Source organism: Protopterus annectens, chromosome 3.part1 (assembly GCF_019279795.1).
Source record: "Protopterus annectens isolate FY-2018-M chromosome 3.part1, PAN1.0, whole genome shotgun sequence".
Lineage (NCBI taxonomy): Eukaryota > Metazoa > Chordata > Ceratodontiformes > Protopteridae > Protopterus > Protopterus annectens.
Window position 1 is genome coordinate 918,174,119 of NC_056732.1, and position 13,273 is coordinate 918,187,391.

Sequence of the window (13,273 nt, forward strand, 5' to 3'; positions counted from 1 at the left end):
AAACTTCTTGAGTTTCAAATAATTCCCCATCAGGCTTTTTCATATAAGGCCACAGTATTATTAATAGGGGGGTTAAACTTACTTGGTTTAAATAATTCCCCATCATTTTGTTCATTATTTCCAGTCACCCACATCTTAATATTCATCTTCCGAGTTAACAATTTTAAGTCAATAAGAACATCAGTAATTGTACCTCTTCTGCTTGGTACAAAGGTAAAACCTTTTGAAAGTAATTCAGCATGCTCAGTAATTAATTCTCTGCTTGAATAATTATATACTTTAAAATCCCCATGTTTGTTAAAAATAATTACAGGTTCATTCTCAAAAATATTATTTCTCTGTATAACCTCTAAAATATCAGACATATCTAACAAACCTTGCCTAAAATTAGGGTCCATAATTTCATTAATAACAAACAAATCATCTGTATTATTCAGACTTGGCCCTTCAGTACAATAACATTTTCTATTAGTCTCAAATTCATTCGTAGATATGTTGCAGTATTCCACACACTGTCCGCTAATAACATTAGTGGTTTCAGTCATATCAGTCGCACATGTTGGATAAATACTTACCTGCAACAACGAATCAATCATTTCTTCCTCGCCATCAACTACAGGGTCCTTCTGCTGCTCACCCTGAAATAGAAACCTATCATCCATTGTATCTTCATGACAAAAAATTGAATTTACTTTGAGCCCATTTCCCAAATCATGCTGTAAAAGCCCCATGGACGCCATAACATAACTTCCAAGAATGACCGCTGAAGCAGGAATTAAATTCACTGTCTCCACACCTTATGATGATCTTGATATATGGTTGGTGGTCCCCATTTCTTTGGTCTTTCTCCCTGCTCTCCCTTCTCTGCTGTGCAGCATTCACCACTCGATTGTGCAACCTCTTTGACCATCTGGGACCTTCCTCTAAAGGGTGTCCTGTTGATGCGTGATCCCTACGAGTAGCGTCATATCCTGTCCCACTTGCTCAATATCATTCACCGTCACTCTGGAATTGTGATTCCTGATAGTGGGTATACTCTTTCATCACGATATTCATCCGTATCTCTTTTAATTTTATGCATCTTCCTCTGAAAAATCACATGGCAGCTATTTTCCACCGAATTAAGAATATGCTTGTAATTAGTTGAGTAATTTTCAAAATTTAAATCACTCAATATAATATCATTGAACAGAACAGTGATATTATATTGAGTGATTTAAATTTTGAAAATTACTCAACTAATTACAAGCATATTCTTAATTCAATGATATTATATTGAGTGATTTAAATTTTGAAAATTACTCAACTAATTACAAGCATATTGTTAATTCAGTGGAAAATAGCTGCCATGTGATTTTTCAGAGGAAGATGCATAAAATTAAAAGAGATACGGATGAATATCGTGATGAAAGAGTATACCCACTATCAAAGGGGAATCGAAAAAATTCCAGATGGTGAATGATATTGGCAAGTGGACAGGATATGACATCACCTGTAGGGATGCGTACCCTCAGCAGGACGAACACCCTTTAGAGGAAGGTCCCAGATGGTCAGAGAGGTTGCGCAATTGAGTGGGGAATACTGCACAGCAGAGAAGGGAGAACAGCGAGAGGTATGTCGAGCAGGGAGCAAGACCAAAGAAATGAGGACCACCAACTATATATCAAGATCATCACAAGGTGTGGAGACAGTGAATTTAATTCCTGCTTCAGCGGTCATTCTTGGAAGTTATGTTATGGTGTCCACGGGGCTTTTACAGCGTGATTTGGGAAATGGGCCTAAAGTAAATTCAATTTTTTGTTATGAAGATACAATGGATGATAGGTTTCTATTTCAGGGTCAGCAGCAGAAGGACCCTGTAGTTGATGGCAAGGAAGAAATGATTGATTCGTTGTTGCAGGTAAGTATTTATCCAACATGTGCGACTGATATGACTGAAACCACTAATGTTATTAGCGGACAGTGTGTGGAATACTGCAACATATCTACGAATGAATTTGAGACTAATAGAAAATGTTATTGTACTGAAGGGCCAAGTCTGAATAATACAGATGATGTCCTTCAAGGATGCATCTGCAGTCCTTACAAATGGGTTGTCCTGTCAGGCAGCCTTGATCGGCGGATTCCAAAGTCTGGGTCTGGCTTCGGCTGGTGTCGCACTTCACCCGACGTCATTGCTGCAGTTACTCGGGTATAAAGGCATCAGCCGATGCCATTTTCCTCAGTCTTTCTTGCCGCGTGGCGCCTGAAGCAGAAGCTGTTCGCAAGTGCAGGTCGGTCAGAACCAGAGATTACTACTACCGAATACTTCTACTACTACCGAAGACTTCTAAAAAGCTAAGTACCCCGTTGGGGACTCTTTCTTGCCTCAGCCGATGTCAGAAAAAGTGAATAACTGTTTAACTTGTGGGAAACAAATACCTCATAAAGATTTCCACTCTTACTGCTTACCTTGTTTAGGCCCAGACCACGGCGTAGCAGCTTGTCTAGCCTGTGCTTCTTTTAACCGACGGACGCTTAGACGTCGGTCGGAATTTGCTGAGCAGTTTTTCGGCTCTGATTTTGCTTATATCATGCCGTCGGATCCTCCGACTTCACAAATATCCCAAAAGCGAAGGAAAAGGACCGACACTCGCGGTCCGCGGTTTCGCCGAAACCGGTTAAGACAACTGCAGTGTCTCGATTTCGGCTGAAACTGAGCAAGCGGTTCTTCCTTCAGCCGAAAGCTTACCTTCTACCGAGGCCTCTTCCAACCTGGTGGAATCGGCTTCAGAAATGCAACCTGCAATTGTGGTTTCTGAGCAATTATGTGGCACTATTCCTTGGATATTTCAACCCCTGCACGTGGAGCTGCTAGGCCTCCTGCAGCCATGTCCATTAAGGCCTTTGCCAGGGCTAAAGCAGCTAAAGCTACTATATCTGTGCCTGTTAAGACCCCCTCTCACAGGCCTAGCTCCAGTTCCCAAATGCTTAGTCTAGCAGAGGATCTCATTTCTTTAATCCGGGGATCCCAACCTCACCCATACAGGGCCTCTCACCCACCTCCAGAGAAGAGGCCTAGAGCAGAGCCCCCTGAGCCAGTTTCCACAGATGATTCTTCTGATGATTCAGATAATACAGACCCTCCAGAGGCTCCTTTTTCCCCTTATGAAGACTCTGATGCTGAAGAGTCCATCCCTTCTGCCTCTCCACCTGAGGAATTTTCCTTTGGGGAAACCTTGCATGCTATGAGGGAACAATTTCAGTGGCAGGGCCAAGATTTTTCAGACTCCAGAAAAAGGCTTAGAACCTTTTTGCATTTACCACAACATAGGCCTTTAGCTATACCTCCAGTTCTTTCTGTTGTAGATGATGCATTTAATGATGCTTGTACTGCTCCTGATTCATTACCTCCAGCGCCTGCTAAGCCCGATAGGCTCTACAGGGTCCCGGACACACATCACCATTTATACAAGGCTCCTTTTGCAGATCCCGAGACTATTTCCCAGGGGCCTAAGGCTGTAGCATCTACCTCTGCCAAAAATCCCCTCCCCTCTGAAAGGGAATCCAGGTCCTTAGAGAGATGGGGTAAAAAAGTTTACACTTCTGCTACTCTGTCAGCTAGGGCCTTGAACTGTCAATTTCATATGATCCAGTATCAAGAATTTATGCTAGACCAGTTAACCAAAAAACTGTCCTCTGATGAACCTTTAGACAAGAAATATGTTCAGGAAATGGTACATAACATTCAGCAAGTTAGTAACCATTCTTTAAAATGCGGCTATGATGCACTGGAAGCTTCCTTTAGATCAGCCATGACTGGCATAGTTATCAGAAGACATGCATGGTTAAAAGAGCAGGCCTTACTGGACCATGTCAAATCAAAACTATTAGATGCTCCCATGGACAAGATCAATTTGTTTGGCTCTCCTGCACAACAGGTGCTGAAGAAGATGGAAGAGAAGGCAAAATCTGTCCAAACAGTGAAATATTTCTTACAGGTCCAACCTCCAAGGTTTAGCAGGAATTGGCCCTCCAAGAATTGGTCCTTTCCAGACTCCTCCAAAGCACAGAGAGGCAGGAATAGGCATTCAAGAGGCAGAAGCCAATCCAGGGGTGCCTACAGGGGACGCCAGTGGCAGGGTAACAACCAGCGAGGCACAGACACAGCCACCACCACTACTACAGGACAATCACAGTGACTTGGCTCTGGCACCGCCTACCAGGGAACAACTAGAAGCACCCTTAGGCGGGAAGCTAGCTTTATTTTCAAAGAACTGGCATTACATCACAAGAGACAAGTGGATTTTGCAGACAATAGACCAAGGTTACAGATTTCATTTCCATACTCTACCAGGAAAGAGAGGAATGCCAAACCTACCTCCAAATCAAAAGGCAGACGCTCTAAAACAAGTAAATCAATTATTAAAGATGAGAGCTGTGGAAAAGGTACCATATATGGAGCAAGGAAAGGGCTTTTACTCCAGACTCTTCCTAGTACCAAGGAAAGAAAGCAAATGGAGACCTATTCTCGATCTGTCCACTTTAAACACATTCCTCATTGTTCCAAAATTCAAAATGCTGACCCTACAGCAGCTTCTTCCCATGCTGGGCAAGGAGTCTTGGCTGGTAACTCTAGATCTCAAGGAGGCATACCTGCTCGTCCCCATACGACCAAATTGCAGAAGATACCTCAGATTTCTTGCAGGATCAGAGCATTATCAATTCTCAGCATTGCCCTTTGGCTTATCTACTGTGCCCAGAGTGTTCACGAAATGCCTGGCATCAGTAATCGCTCATTGCAGGCTTCAGGGGATCCAAATCTACCCTTACCTGGACGACTGCCTGATACAAGCGGACAACAAAAGCAAGCTAGCAGAAGACTTGAAAAGAGTCATTTACCTTCTACAAGCCCTGGGATATACAGTCAATATAAAAAAGTCAAGGCTGATACCATCCCAAAAGATAACCTTTTTGGGTGCGGAGCTGGACACATCCAAACAAATGGCATTCCTGACAGCATATGCATTCCCACCACTTCCTTTGATGCACAAGGTGCTATTGAAGATCAAAGAGGACCGTCCAAGGATCATTCTGATAGCTCCAGATTGGCCAAGGCAACATTGGTACCCATTACTGAGGAGCATGTCTCGGGAACAGATATGGCCCTTACCCCTAGTTCCCTTGCTGTTAACTCAGAACAATTACAACACCCTGCATCCAAACCTGAAAACTCTGCAGCTGACTGCCTGGAACATTGCATAAGACAAATTAACCCAAATTTATCCCAAAGGGTTAAGGACATTATCTTGGAAGCTCGCAGACCTTCAACAAGGAAAACCTATTCAGCAAAATGGAAAAGATATCTCATTTGGAGTACTGCTAAAGGGGAAGATGTGTCACTGGTAAACATAGCCAACATCCTGGAATACTTGGCAGAGCTATTCCACAAAGGCCTGTCCTACTCTTCCATTAAGATTCATGCCTCAGCTATTTCAGCAGAATACGACTTGGATCCTCCAGTTTTCTCACATCCTCTGCTCAGGCAGTTTCTGAGAGGAATTAAAAATGTAAAACCTCCTAGGAAGCCACCATTACCTGCACGGGACTTTGTGCTAGAAAAATTGACACTACCTCCTTTCGAACCAGCAGCAACAGCAGAATTGCAATACTTATCATGGAAAACTGCTTTCCTGCTGGCAATCACTTCAGCAAGTAGGGTTTCTGAACTGCAGGCATTAATGGCAGTACAACCCTTTCTGATCTTCCATCAAGATAGAGTGTCCATGACAACAAATCCTACTTTTATGCCTAAGGTGGTCTCCAGAGTATCTTTAAATCAGGCTATCCACCTACCTACATTCTTCCCCAATCCACAGAACAGGGAAGAAAGACTGTTGCATACCTTGGATGTACACAGACAATTACGCTACTACCTGGACAGGACCAAGAGCAATAGAAAAACTGGCCAGTTACTGGTAGCATATGCAGCAGGAATGGAAGGGAAAGCAATTTCAAAACAGACAATATCTAAGTGGATAGGAAATTGCATTAGATTTTGTTACTCCTACCATGGAAAGAAAACTCCAGAAAACATCAGGCCTCACTCTACAAGAGCTACAGCCACTACCACAGCTTTTCTACGAGGAGTGGCTACCAAAGACATTTTAGAGGCTGCTACTTGGAGCTCTGTGCATACATTTGCCAAGCATTATAATTTACCTTTATACTCTAGATCCCGAGCAGGTTTTGCCACTGCTGTTTTGCAAGGGATCTTAACTACACCATAATTCTATCTTTCCTCCTCCCCCAGTTTGGCTATGGTATTCTACCCATTTGTAAGGACTGCAGATGCATCCTTGAAGGACATAGTACAGTTTTGTACCTACCATAAATGTAGATGTCCAATAGGAATGCATCTGCAGTCAGGATTACCCACCCTCCTTCCCCTCTGTGGTACTCCTAGGGTATTTGTCCCTCTTATAGCTAGCTGGGGGAATCTATTGTGGTGTATTTGTTTGTATATATGTGCATACATGCTTATTTTTTGTTTGCTCTCTAATATTTTGAATCATTGGCATTTATCAAAATTTAGCCTTCCTAGAGGGCACCTGGCATCTGGGGCAAGAAACACTGAGGAAAATGGCGTCAGCTGATGCCTTTATACCCGAGTAACTGCAGCAATGACGTCGGGTGAAGTGCGACACCAGCCGAAGCCAGACCCAGACTTTGGAATCCGGCCAACCGAAGGGCTGCCTGACGACAGGACAACCCATTTGTAAGGACTGCAGATGCATTCCTATCGGACATCTACATTTATGGTAGGTATAAAACTGTACTATTTGTTTGTTATTAATGAAATTATAGATCTTAATTTTAGGGAAGGTTTGTTAAATATGTCTGATATTTTAGAGGTTATACAGAGAAATAATATTTTTGAGAATGAACCTGTAATTATTTTTAACAAACATGGGGATTTTAAAGTATATAATTATTCAAGCAGAGAATTAATTATTGAGCATGCTGAATTACTTTCAAAAGGTTTTACCTTTGTACCAAGCAGAAGAGGTACAATTACTAATGTTCTTATTGACTTAAAATTGTTAACTCGGAAGATGAATATTAAGATGTGGGTAACTGGAAATAATGAACAAAATGATGGGGAATTATTTAAACCAAGTAATTTTAACCACCCTATTAATAATACTGTGGCCTTATATGAAAAAGCCTGTGAATTAGAAATAAGGGATTTTTTTAATAAATGTAAAAAGTATGGTTTAAATGGTGAAAATAATAATTTAAGTGAAGATGAAATGGTTTTATTAAATGAGCTCATCACAGACAAAAATATTCGCTTTATGAAACCTGACAAGGGTAATGGGATTGTAGTCATGGATAAAAATGACTATAGTAATTATATGTTTCAAATGTTGACTGGCGAGGCATATGAAGAAGTTACATTAAATGAGATTCATGTAGCTTTTTCAAAAATAGATTTAACGATAGAAGATATGTTATACCAGGGTCAGATTAATGAAGTGGCATTTAATTACTTGAAAAATGATTTTCCTATGGTGAGCAACATATTTGGCATTCCTAAATTACATAAAGGCTTAAGTAATGCAACTTTTAGGCCAATAGTTGATGGTAAAAGGAATAAGATGGTATTTATTAGTAAGTATCTTGACCATCACCTTCAAAGGGGGCTTACTAAGTTTGACTATATTACAAGGGATTCTTGGCATTTCTTGCATAAATTAAATGAGATAAAAATTGATGCTTCTACTATATTTCTTACTATTGACATGTGTAATTTATACACAGTAATTCCAAATAACATTGGTCTGGACTGGTTGGGGAGACAAATGAATAAAACTGAGCTTTTTGAACAAGACCAAGTAAATGTTTTTGTAACACTTATGGAAATTTTATTCGATAATAATTTCCTGTTCTTTGAGGGTAGTTATTTTAAACAGGTAACAGGAGTAGCAATGGGGGCAGCATGTGCCCCCATTTATGCAAATTATGTGATGTCTTATTGGGAGCAGGAGTATGTATTTCTGAGTGATTTCAAACAGTATATACAGCATTACAAAAGATTTTTGGATGATATTTTTATTGTTTGGAATGGAGATAGTAAAAATTTGGAATTATTTTTGAAGTACATTAATAGCACTGTAGAATTTTTAAAATTTACATATACATATAGTTCTACAGAAATATGTTACTTGGACGTTCAGTTAGTAGTAGATCAAGATAAAAATAGGCTTACATCTAATATCTATAGGAAGGCCACTTTCTCCAACTCTTATTTGAATTATCAAAGCTGGCACCCTAGCCATCAGAAAAAGGCTATTGTTAAGGGCCAAATGGTTAGGGCTGCCAGAATGACCAATGATTTTCAGAGATTTAAGGATGAATTACAATTTATTATGGAAATGTTTATAAGAAGAGGATATCTGGCTGTTTTAGTTAGTACTATAAAAGAGGAGATTATGGTAAAAAGGGACAAAGGATTTTACCAACCTATATTAAAGGTTAATACACAATAAATCAGGGGTATTGATTTACAGGCAGTTAATTTGGGAACTGGCAAAAAGAAAAGTAAAGAAAGAGAAGGGAAAGATGGTATTTTATTACTACTTACACCGTAGATACAGAATTTTTGGTTAAGGTTATACGAAGGAAATGGGAACTTTTGAAGTTAGATGTGAATGTTTCCAGCAAAATCAGAACTCCACCCATAAATGTATATAGGAAAGATAGATCTTTTAAAAATCTTTTAGAAAGGAATTATCTTCATAGAGTAGAGTCTTGTAGGGCAGTTGGAAATTTTAGGTGCGGAAGATGTAGTATTTGTAAGCATATCTCCACCACAGAAAATAAAATAGTAGTAGCACATGAAGTTATCTATATTAAGGGACATTTTGATTGTTTTAGTAGGAATGTTGTATATATTGCTAGATGTGACCAATGTCCAGCATTTTATATAGGTAAAACTTGTCAAACATTAAGAGAAAGAATAGGTGAGCATGTTTTAGACATAAGACATATGAAAAATACTAATGCCCTGTATAGACATATTAGACAGCATCCCAAACATGAATTTAAATTTAATGTGATACAACAAATTATTAAGGATGCTCAAGGATGTGTATTGGATGTCCATTTGGACATTAGTGAAATGAAGTGGCAAATAAGATTAGATGCCACCACCTATCCGGGCATTAATGACAGTATTAGTATCTCCCCTTTGTTAAAGTTAAAACATATTTTAGGATAAAGTTCATGTATAGACCTGGTCCCTTGTAGTATAAGTAACTTTGATTAAGTTTTAAAAGGTATATTTTTAAAAGGTTTATTTAGTCATTTGTAACATTTTTAAACATTATTTTGAATGTTAAGCATGCTTTTATATATTAATATAACTATTATTTTAAAATTCCCTTTGTTGACCAACTAAATATACGGTTCGTTTTAGACGATGTGAAATTTGTGTGAAATATATTTGTTACAATAAGTATTTGAATTTTATAGTTAAAAACGTGGTTCTGGTTGAAAACATTTTTAAGGAGCATGTCTTTTTAATGTTGTTATGGATACCAATGATGTAATTGAATTATTGTTTAATTCATAGGTATTTTTAAAGGGAGTGGGAGTTTGGGCTTACTTGTTCTGATGAAGTCCATGAATGTAGGACAAAACCTAGGTCAACTTCTTTCAGTGTGTTAGTGTACTGTTTTGGTGCAATAAACTTGTCAATTTTTCTAAATGAACAGTGTAAGTTCCAGTGTTTGGACTGCTCAAGTTTTCCGTGGTTGGATTTGTTGTTACCAAGTTTGCTTTGAGTTGAACACAGTGATATGATGATTGCAGGCACCACAGTGCATTTGTGTTAGATTCTGGTAACTGTGTTTGTTACGTGGATGACATCTATAGAGGCTGCAACTAGGTTGGCAATGGGGAAGTTAACAGGGTGGAAGAGGCAGACAAAATGGTATAACCCTCACATACACACAGTAAAGACAGCCACAGGGGATATGCATACAGAAACACATACGCAGTTGCCAATAGATTACTAACCTTACTTATCTACTTGTATGCACTATAGTGCTACGTACATATTACATGCACCACTAAGATTATATGCTGGGGACATAACTTACTACCACTTACAGCAAGTAATCTTGGGAATGCCTTCTTGGATTGTGGGATAAAACTCCCAAAATAGCAACTGGTCTCATATATTGCTCTTAATTATCTGGACAAGTGATAGAGTAACTGGCTTTGTATCAGCATGATGTTTCAGACAGGTATCTTGTCTGATGCTGACATGTCTGTCACTAAAGTAAATGTGACAAATTTTGCAAAGATTACTCATAAATGTCCATTGTTAGTGGACACAGACCACATATTGGTTGCAAACATCTGGATATTCCATATACATCTGTACAGATGACTGGTATGGCCTGTATAGTTAATATGGTGCATTTAAGGCAGATGCCATTAACTGCCTTCTTAAAGAAATGCCATGGGGAGGGAGTCAACCAGCCTTAAAATGGCATAACCAACACACACAATAGACACAGGGGATATGCTTTATGCACAAACACACACAGTACTACAGCTGTCAGTATTGAGATTAGATCCCCTACTTATCTAATTATTTGTATTATAGTATTACATAGTTATTGCACGAGCCACATAATTTTTGGGGCTGAAGAGTATATACAGGTAGTTTTAAGGTGAATGACATCAGCGGGCCTTGTAAAGTTGGGCAATGGGATGTGTAAGAGGTGGAACATGCCACAAAATTGTGTAACCCACACACCAGAGGATATGTTACACACAACCAGTATCACAGTTGCCAGTATTGAGTTTGGAACCCCTACCTATCTAACTATTTGTACTACAATGTTATAGAGTTATCACATGCTTCACAGAGTTTATAGGGTTGAAGAGTGTCCCAAGGTACTTCTAAGGTAAATCAGATCAGCAGCCCTTGTAAAGTATGACAATGGGAAATGTACTGGGTGGGAAAGGTCTCAAAATACTTTAACTTACAAACACAATTATACCCACATATTTGCCAGAACTGAGATTAGAACCCCTAACTATCTAGTTATTTGTTCTATATTGTTACATAATTATTGCACACACCATATAGCTTATAGAGCTGTAGGCTGTCCAAAGGTACTTCTAGGGTGAATAACATCAGCAGCCCTTGTAAAGTATGGCAATGGGAAGTGTACTGGGTGGGAAAGGCCTCAAAATACTTTAACCTACAAACACTTATACACACACACACACACACACACACACACACACACACACACACACACACACACACACACACACACACACACGCACACACACTTGCTAGAACTGAGATTAGAACCCCTGTCTATCTAGTTATTTGTTCTATACTGTTACATAGGTGTTACATGCACCACAGAGCTTATAGGGCTGAGGGCTGTCCAAAGGTACTTATAGAATGAATAACATCAGCAGCCCTTGTAAAGTATAGCAGTGGGAAGTGCACTGAGTGGGAAAGGCCTAAAAACACTTTAAACTACAAACATACACAAACACACATTTGCCAGAACTGCTATTAGAACCCCTGCCTATTTAGTTAGTTGCACTACACTATTTCATAGTTATTGTACATGCCACAGAGCTTATAGGGCTGATTGCTGTCCAAAGGTACTTCTAAGGTAATTGACATCAGCAGAACTGCTAAAATAAAGCAATAGGAAGTGTGGTGGGTGGGAATGGCCTAAAAATCTTTAACCTACAACACACACATTTGATACGACTGAGATTAGAACCTCTATCTATCTAGTTATTTGTATCACAGTTTTCATAGGTTCATAGGTTCATAGGTTGGTACTAAGATATCGGCGCTAGGGCCAATACAAACCTAGTCATAACAATTCCCTGGCTATTTCTTTCCACAGTGTTTACTTCCCTGGACCCCTGTCTAGCAGGGTGACTGGCATTATCCTCGGGGTAAATTTCCTATCTCCCATCCAATCATCAACGTTTCTTTTGAAGATGGCCAAAGAGGCACTCTGCTTGACATGTATGGGCAGTGTAGTCCAGAGTCTGCATCAGTTGCATGTTAAGCAGTTATCACATGCACCACAGAGTTTACAAGACTGACAAGTGTCCAAAGATACTTCTAAAGTGAATGACATCAGCAGATCTTGTAAAGTAGGTTACTGGGAAGTGTACTGTGTGGGAAAGGCCTCTTACTACTTTAACCTACAAACACACACACACACACACACACACACACACACACACACACACACACACACACACACACACAAAGGCAGGTGATGTGATATTACAACCCCTACCTCAGTATTATTACACAATGTAGCTCACTTTCATGCTGGTACATGTGACTGTATACAACTAGTATGTAACTGTCTGCAGCAAGACATCACTCAATTCCTTTCAGGGTATCCCTGTCTATGACTCACTCTCTATGTGTGTCACCCTGTGTGTGTCTCTCTCTCTGTCTCTATTACTGTCTGTCTCTCTCTTCCCCATGTCTATGTGTGGGTATGCTTGAAATATTGTTATATGTTTCCCATATATATGTCTGTGTATCACACACAACAGATGCAGATATATCACATATGGGCCACCTACAGGTAGCTGAGAGTAATCTTGTCTAATGTGTGTGGGTAGAGTCAGTTAAGGAGTATATAGCTTTCTGTATACAAAGACATCTATGCACAATACAGTTATATAGTCCGATGTGAGTTTAGACATGTGCTGTAATTCAGTCTGATGTGAGTTCAGTCATGGGCTGTAATTCTAAGTGTAGGAGCACGCCCAGTATGACCTTCTATAATAAAAGTTGGACTCCATTCCAGAGATAGTTGTACTCCAGTCTGGAGGTTTGTGTGTTATAGCCATACCTCTCAACCTGTTAGTGCAAGTAATATGGAGATAGCCTGCCAAAATGGTGGGACAATAGCCCAAACATAGGGAGATACTGTAAATATTGCTCTTATTAATGTGGAAAGTTGTTAGTGTAAGAGGGTTTGCTTTAGCAGACATTTTCTGACATATATGATGTCTGATACTGAAATGTATTGTGTCATTACTTACTGACAGAAATCCTCAGATCATTACAGTGATTTACCTGAGAAATATGAGATGTATGATGCACAGACTGAAATTATGAGCCAGACTACAGACATTCTTGCCCAATCTGGCCAGCTGAGAGGTTAGGCTGATAAAGCTGTGTAAACAGTCCAGCACCTCAGTGATATACTGG